Consider the following 7,297-nt stretch of genomic DNA (forward strand, 5'->3'; position numbering starts at 1 on the left):
GGAACAAAAGCCAGATCCAGTTTCTGTAACCAGAGAGGCTGTTTTCACTTAATCCAGATCAGGTTCTTCAGCATTTGAAGTGCAACAGTAATTTGTCCATGCTTTGCTATTGGTATTTTTACATATTTTTGAAAGAATGTGGCTCTACAAAAGGAAACTGTAGCCTGATCTGCTAAAGAGCTTTCGACAGCTATAATCATCTCTCACTTTACAATGAGAAGGTGCTCAGGTTTCTGGTTAATGACTCCTGTTTGAGGAATTTCCCTGACAATTGTTCCAAGCTCTATACTATGAGGTTATCCTCATAATGCTCATATATCATTTGTATCACATGATTTCTTTGTATTACACAAATTGAGTTTGATTTATTTTGCAAAATATTACTGAAAATGCAACGAGTGCATTTACCCTATGCAAACTAACCCATGACATTGGCATTGTTTTTGCAAATACTTATAAGGCGGTTTCACGGACAGGGATAAGACTAGTTCTAGACTAAAATAAATTTAAGAGCTGTCCAAACGGAAAACAACTTGCACTGAGATATCTTAAAATACATCAGTTGTTTTACCTCAAAATGCACACAAGTAATGTTTTTAGTAAGGCATGTTTGTTAAAACTAGTTATATTTCCTAATTAAACTGAGGCCTAGTCCTGTCTTAATGCTGGGTACACACCAAAAGATAATTGAGCTGATTTCACCCCTTCGACAATCCTAGCTGTGTCCCGATTATCTTGATGGTTCTAAGGATTATTTTATCTTGGTGTGAGGTGTGTGAAGAGTGTCCGAACCTGATCAGAAGAACGTCGGAGCCGCCCCGATTGCGAATCTTAAATATAAAACATGTTTAATATTTACGTTCAGAAAACCTGATGTGTGGGGTGAATCCCGATTAAAAACACTTGCATGCTCTTGAGATTATCACGTGAAATGAAACAAATATCCAATTAAAAAAAGTGTTGCTGTTAAAACTGTTCGCTTGGCTATAGGATGTTTTAATCGGTCTAAAAGTATTATTTTGATAGTCAAATATTTCCCAGAGAGGGCTTATGCTAGTCCCAGACTAAAATACATGTTTGAGCTGACTTGATTTAAAAACACCCTGCACTGACATATCTTAAGATATATCAGTGACATTGTTTTGTCTCAAGATGCACACCAGTATTGTTTTTTGTAAGGTTTGTTTGTAAAAACTACTTGAATGTCGTAATATAACGAAGGCCTAGACCTGGCTTAATCTAAACCCTCACTCAAAAAATGAAGTGTTGGGTTTAATTTAAAAATATTATATCAACAGGTTCCACGTAATTTGTTTAAGTAATCTCAACAAACCTTAGTAGAGTCAACAAATAAAAATTGAGTTAATTGTACATAAAAAATGTAATTAATGATGACAAAAAAATTTGAAAAATGGCATATTATAAACTCCACCCCCTTTAATTAAGAGTACAACTTATCAAATAAACATTTTTTTTAAATACAGTTAATCAAACATATCACAATCATTTTTGAAACACAATATTGCATTCCAAGGCGTTTGTTTGATTTGTTCTAAAATATATCAGAACAAGTTCATTAACTCATATTTGGCCACTTATTACTCAGGTACCTATCTAATGGTGCTACACTTCTGCAAGAGGTTACAACAATTCTGCCAGAACAGCAATTACCCATAAAACACTGCAAAATCCTCAGCCAATGAGATGCAAGTCTGTATTGGTTTTATTAATCTGTTACTTTTAAGTTCACATCGTTAAATATATATTTTTAAGTTATCACAACATGAAATAATTAAGTAAAATTGACAAAAAGTGAAAGTTAATTTTTTTGAGTGCTGTCCGGGAAACTGTCCCTATATGTTTAAAAAAATTATAATTACATAATTTATATGTTTTTATAATAATATTATTTTATAAATGTAAAAAATTATAATAATTCAACACATTTACTTCCTTCATTTTGTATAAGAGTATTTTTCTTTATATTTGTTAAAGTGAGTCGAGATCTCTTTATATAAATAATTCTATTAATGGCTCAGGTCATCTTAAATGTAAATGGATATATAGCTGATGAAGATGAGTGTTTGATAGTGTAACAGAGGTGCAAAGATCTGAGAGCAGTAGAGGCAGTGTATTGGTATAGTAATGGTTTGTGGTATGGAAATGATTAGTTACCAGACTGAAGTTTGTGTGTGTGTTGTGAGATAGAGGAAATGCTGGAGTAATAAGAGCAGGAAGACTAAATGGCCTATCACACACACCCCTCTCTGACCTCCCCTGAGCCGCCGGACACCATCAAACATACCGCCACTTTCTTCTCTCTAATGGTTTCCGTGGTAATCAACATGGCGGAAGTGACCATGGCACAGTGTGATTAGCTGGGAAGGATTCCCTAATCGTTCTATTTGTTCTCAGGCTTCGAGAAAAGAAAACTGCCGAAGAGAACGAGGAAACCAGAGTGATATAAGGAAATCATGTTTGAAAGTATTGAGGGGACATAAGTGGTGACTGCAAATACACAAGTACACACTTTGCATAGCATAAATTAAGCGGTTTAAGCAGGGTTGTTTTTTCCCAAATCGGTTTGTGAGTCCTCTGGTGGACTGTAAAATTCTTCTACAGTAGAGAAGGCTGGGGTTAGTTGTCACACCTTTTTCACTCCAGTAAATATTCTCATGGTAGACTTTCTTTGATATCTGTACCAAAAAAAAAACTAAAAGTTATCAAACCTTTTCACTGTTATTGCGCAAAAGAAAGATACAGTTCATTTAACACATTGACTTTGTGTCAGCATACAACATGCCCCAGTATGCCCAAAGGAAATTTGTATTGTTTCATAGCTCAAGAGACCCATTGAAGCTCTCAGTTATGTTTCATTTAGACTCCTAGAATTCCTATTGTTTACATACAATAAGAAAATAGAGGTATACAATTATTTAAATAGCAAAGATCACATTATTTGGCATTTTTGATACGACCTTTCTTGGGCAATAAAAAATGGTGAAAAAAACAATGTTCAAGGGTTTTTAGAACATCTAAAATACAGCTCTTATTTATCACTTAATGTTTTTGTTTATTTTGGACTGTTTTAAAAAGATTGTTGTGAATCAGAATGATTTTAAGGTGACTAATCAGTTAACTCTTATACTTGAGTGTATACACATGTAGGCCCGGTGACTAAGAGGAAAACACAGACTGTTTCTCACGCTATGTATGTAATCAAGCTACTGTTTCACTCTGCACCCACAAACTCTCCCTCTCTCCCCAAATTTCTCTTCTTCTGTCTCCGGAAACATGAGTGATCCTGCCAAACAAGGAGAAGTAAACAGTGTATGTGTTACCAGAGTGAATAGCAGGTTAGATAACACCTTAAACGAGCGACAATAGATGCTGGGAGAACGCAGAGAGAAGGTGAGATACGTGACACCGCTAAACGCAGCCACTGAGAGTTAGATGGCAAATTTGAAAGGCAGATATCAGTGTCAGGGATTTACCACAGTGCAGCATTCCTCACAGAGCAATAGCAGTATTCATTACTCCACTTTAATGTTTACCACACGTTATACTAGAGTACAGTTGCACTCGTGACAAAAGCAATGTTCTGTGATGACATTCTTTAAACATACCACAGAACTTTAACTCCCAAGGCTTGACTGATGCTCACTGGATTCATTTTCAAACTGGTATTCCCCTTTAAATTATGCACTTATAGACCAATTACCTCATGTGGATGGTCATCAGCAGAAGTAAAGATGTTGCTTTTAGATATGCGTACTTATGCGCATGTTTGCGATATAATGCGTATCAGCTAAAAATCAATCAGATCAAAGAATAATGTCTTGACTGATTGGTGAATTCCCAGAATGCACACATCATATAGCATTGTGATACTCACAAGAACATTATCTAGGTTATATTCATGTTCACATATTTTACATTATATTACACACATCAAATAAAATAGATGTCACTTAAAGAATTAACCCAATTTTAGAATTGTTAGGATGAATTACATTGTGACACCATTTTCAATTAAGCACAATTTCGCCCAAAGTTCAGATTATTATAAAGCACAAAGTCAATCACATCTATAAAGGAATGTACAGTGAAGTACTGTGTTATTATCAAAAAAAACCTTAAACGTAAAAAAACAGACGTAACACTGCTTCCATCTAGCACTGTAATATCACCCATATTTTTTCAAACATTATTAACAAAGCACACGCAAAATATATTTTTAAATTTACATATAACAATTAATTTATCTGATCCTACACTGTAAAAAATTTCACTGTTAAATTACAGTAATATACTGGCAGCTAGATTTGCCAGCATATAGTTGTAATTTTACAGATTACCTACTGTAATTTACAACAACAGTTTTTTACTGTACAAATATTACGAGACAGTACTGTAAAAAAAGGGAGCTGCACAGTATAATACTGTCAGATGTTTGGATGCATTATACTGTTATTTTAGGGTTCCTGCTGTTATTTATACTGTAGAATGTGATTTTTCTAGCATTGTTAAAATGTAATTTTAAAATAAACACTTAAAATTGCTTGCAAAAAAATTCTCAAACAAAGGATGATGATAAAAAACTGTTTTTATTAAATATAACAAAATTCAGTGCATTCTTAAATGTCAGTTTCTGCCTCACTAATGAGACTGGGCTGAATAAAACATAATGCTGTGATGTCACATAAATATCACAACACTGCAGAATACAATGTGAAAGCCACTCAAAGTCCATGAAGTTTTTGATGAGGGTGGTCACATGGGGATTAACAGTTGCTGCGTTTTTCTGGACAAGCTTTCCTGTCTTCTCGGACACCTTCACCTGCCTGGCTTTTGTTCACCTCTTAGGGTTCACACCAATTAAGCATCTACAAAGTACAATGAGAGAAGTAAAGATTAATTGCAATGAAGACAGATAAAACCAACTGCATTCACAGTATAAATATTCTGGTTGTTGCCATTCTGGCAGTAATGAGAGAGAAATACTTTATTCAAAAACATGTAGCATGACAACAAATTTGGCCAAAACCCAGTGTTATGTCTATATGCACATGCTAGCTTAAACTTCGACTTACTATTTAAAAGACCTAATGCAATTAAAGTCAATTTACAAAAAAGAAAGAGACACTAATTTAACGCAATGTTACATTCTTGAACAGCTAGAGGATTTACCTTTGAACAAACTCCAGTGTCCTCGCAGCTTCATCTTGCCTTCACAGATGATGATGTTTTCACTGCTGATCATCCAACCTCCAAATGTTACTTCATCACCAGCAACTGATGCAGACAACAATTATAGTTAATGTCCCAAAAAACTATCAGATATTATACTGCTACAAATCCATTACTTAGAAAAGCTAATGATATTAATTACAGAAAGAGATTTTTTAGACAGACTGAAAGACTTTTCTATAGGCCTACTGTTTTATTGTTCTATACTCCATACCGTTTAGTGTTACACTTACCCAGCAGTATCAGCCTTGGACTAGCCGTTTTCAATATTTTACTATGTTCTTACCTCAACTTAGACGAATTAATACAGCCCTATCTTTTTTCAATGCGTGCACTTCATCTTTTACAGTGCCTCGTGAATGTAGCGTTTAGCCTAGCCCCAATCATTCCAATGGCTCCAAACAAAAGTTTTATTTTGTGCCAAACTTACTTGTGTAACTACTCATGTAACAGTCTTTAAATAGGGAAAACATGCAAGTGTTTGGTGGCTTCTAAATTCATCCCTGTTTGGAGCCATAGGAATGAATGGGACTAGGCTAAATGCTAACACATTCACGAGGCGCTGTACAAAGATTAAAAGTGCACACATTGAAAAAGATACAAACAAATGGTGAAACAGAGCCCAATCCCTCATGTAGATTTAAAAAAAATATCAATAGATAATCGCACATCAGTCAGACATTTGATTAGATTGCAAATTAACATTAGCATCTTTATTTGTATTTAACCTATATAGCTAGTTGCCAATTCGTTTAACAATCTGCCCTAAATATGTCAAAATCAAATAAATCGTTTTTAGAAATATTTCAAAAATAAGCAAATATATATAACATTTTGTCAATTATTTCACTTAGAAACACAGACTCTGTTCAGTCTGTGCTTACCTTGGTATACAGGCGAGGAGTAAAAAACAAGTGAATTCGTCGTCCGTCTCAGTGCTGGTAGGGTCACAATCGGACTGAAAATGGATAGACAGTCTTTAATTCTGCTTCCTTCTCGTATAATAAAATGCAGAAAAACAGTGTAGTTAAATCAGTTTTACTCATGGTTGCAGATGAGCTCGTCACATGTCTGACATGCCTGACCAAACCAAAAAATACTGTATTATCCCGTAAGACTGAACAGGAGCTTGCTGTTATTATTTTGTTTGTCATATTAATGTTTATTTACAGTATTCAACTGTATTTATGAGAAACGGTAAATTACTGTCCAAAATTCCCCGTTTTTTTACAGCAATTTTTTACAGTGTATTATATCTTATTTTTCTTTGCAATAACATATATATTTTAAAACACTTCTTCAACGGATAGAAAACTTAAGAGCCCAACTAAAGCAAACACTGATCTCCATATTGGTGGTTTGTTAAAATGTAAATGTTTTTCAATATTAATGGAGCGTTTAAACGTGATATTGATTTAATGTGATTAACATTGACAAATCAACAATTTTAACATTGTTTCAATGGTCTCTATGTCTCTTACAGGAATAACTCATAATACTTCAATAAAACATACATTAACCGTAAAGCACATAAAATCTCCTGAACAAGAAAGAGCAACATCTGAGCAGTGGCATTAATCGTAAAATGTCTCTATGGGGATTGGGATGGGACAACATGCACATTAAAACAGGAAACACTTATGCAACATAAAGCAATTCATTAAATTGCATTATAAAAAGATGAAAACCATTGCTTGACATACGGTAACATTGGGGCTTTTCAGTTCAAAAATTTTATTATTGCTGTTGTTATCGCCTTTTCTGCTGTGGCTTCAAAAAAGGTAGCATTGAGGAAAAATCAAAGCACCCAAATACCTGTCTTTTATTTCTCTTTCCAGCGATCAATCACTGACCGGCACTGATGTTTTGTGGTCACCTTTGGAAGAGAGGCCAAACTCGTTTTCCCATCATCCTTGTCTTTTTGATTGGTCTCTGTGGTTCAGGGCCTTCAGGCTAAACAGGTGTGAAGCTGTGAAGACATTTCTCTCATACCTGTGGAAACCCCACCTCCCTTCCATCCACAATTATTTATTGGAGCCGCTTAGCT

At 34.6% G+C, this 7,297-nt stretch overlaps 1 long non-coding RNA gene across 1 annotated transcript; it reads right to left on the reverse strand.

Annotated features, from left to right (window-relative positions):
* Positions 1-4,279: 4,279 nt before the first annotated feature.
* LOC141281428 (uncharacterized) lies at positions 4,280-6,006 on the reverse strand. The gene is made up of 3 exons (XR_012335754.1): positions 5,484-6,006; positions 5,191-5,295; positions 4,280-4,886 (listed from the first exon to the last, which is right to left on the reverse strand). It is a non-coding gene; the product is annotated as an uncharacterized lncRNA (long non-coding RNA).
* Between the last annotated feature and the right edge of the window lie 1,291 nt (positions 6,007-7,297).

The sequence above is a fragment of the Paramisgurnus dabryanus genome, chromosome 22 (genome assembly GCF_030506205.2).
Source record: "Paramisgurnus dabryanus chromosome 22, PD_genome_1.1, whole genome shotgun sequence".
NCBI classification, from domain to species: Eukaryota; Metazoa; Chordata; class Actinopteri; order Cypriniformes; family Cobitidae; genus Paramisgurnus; species Paramisgurnus dabryanus.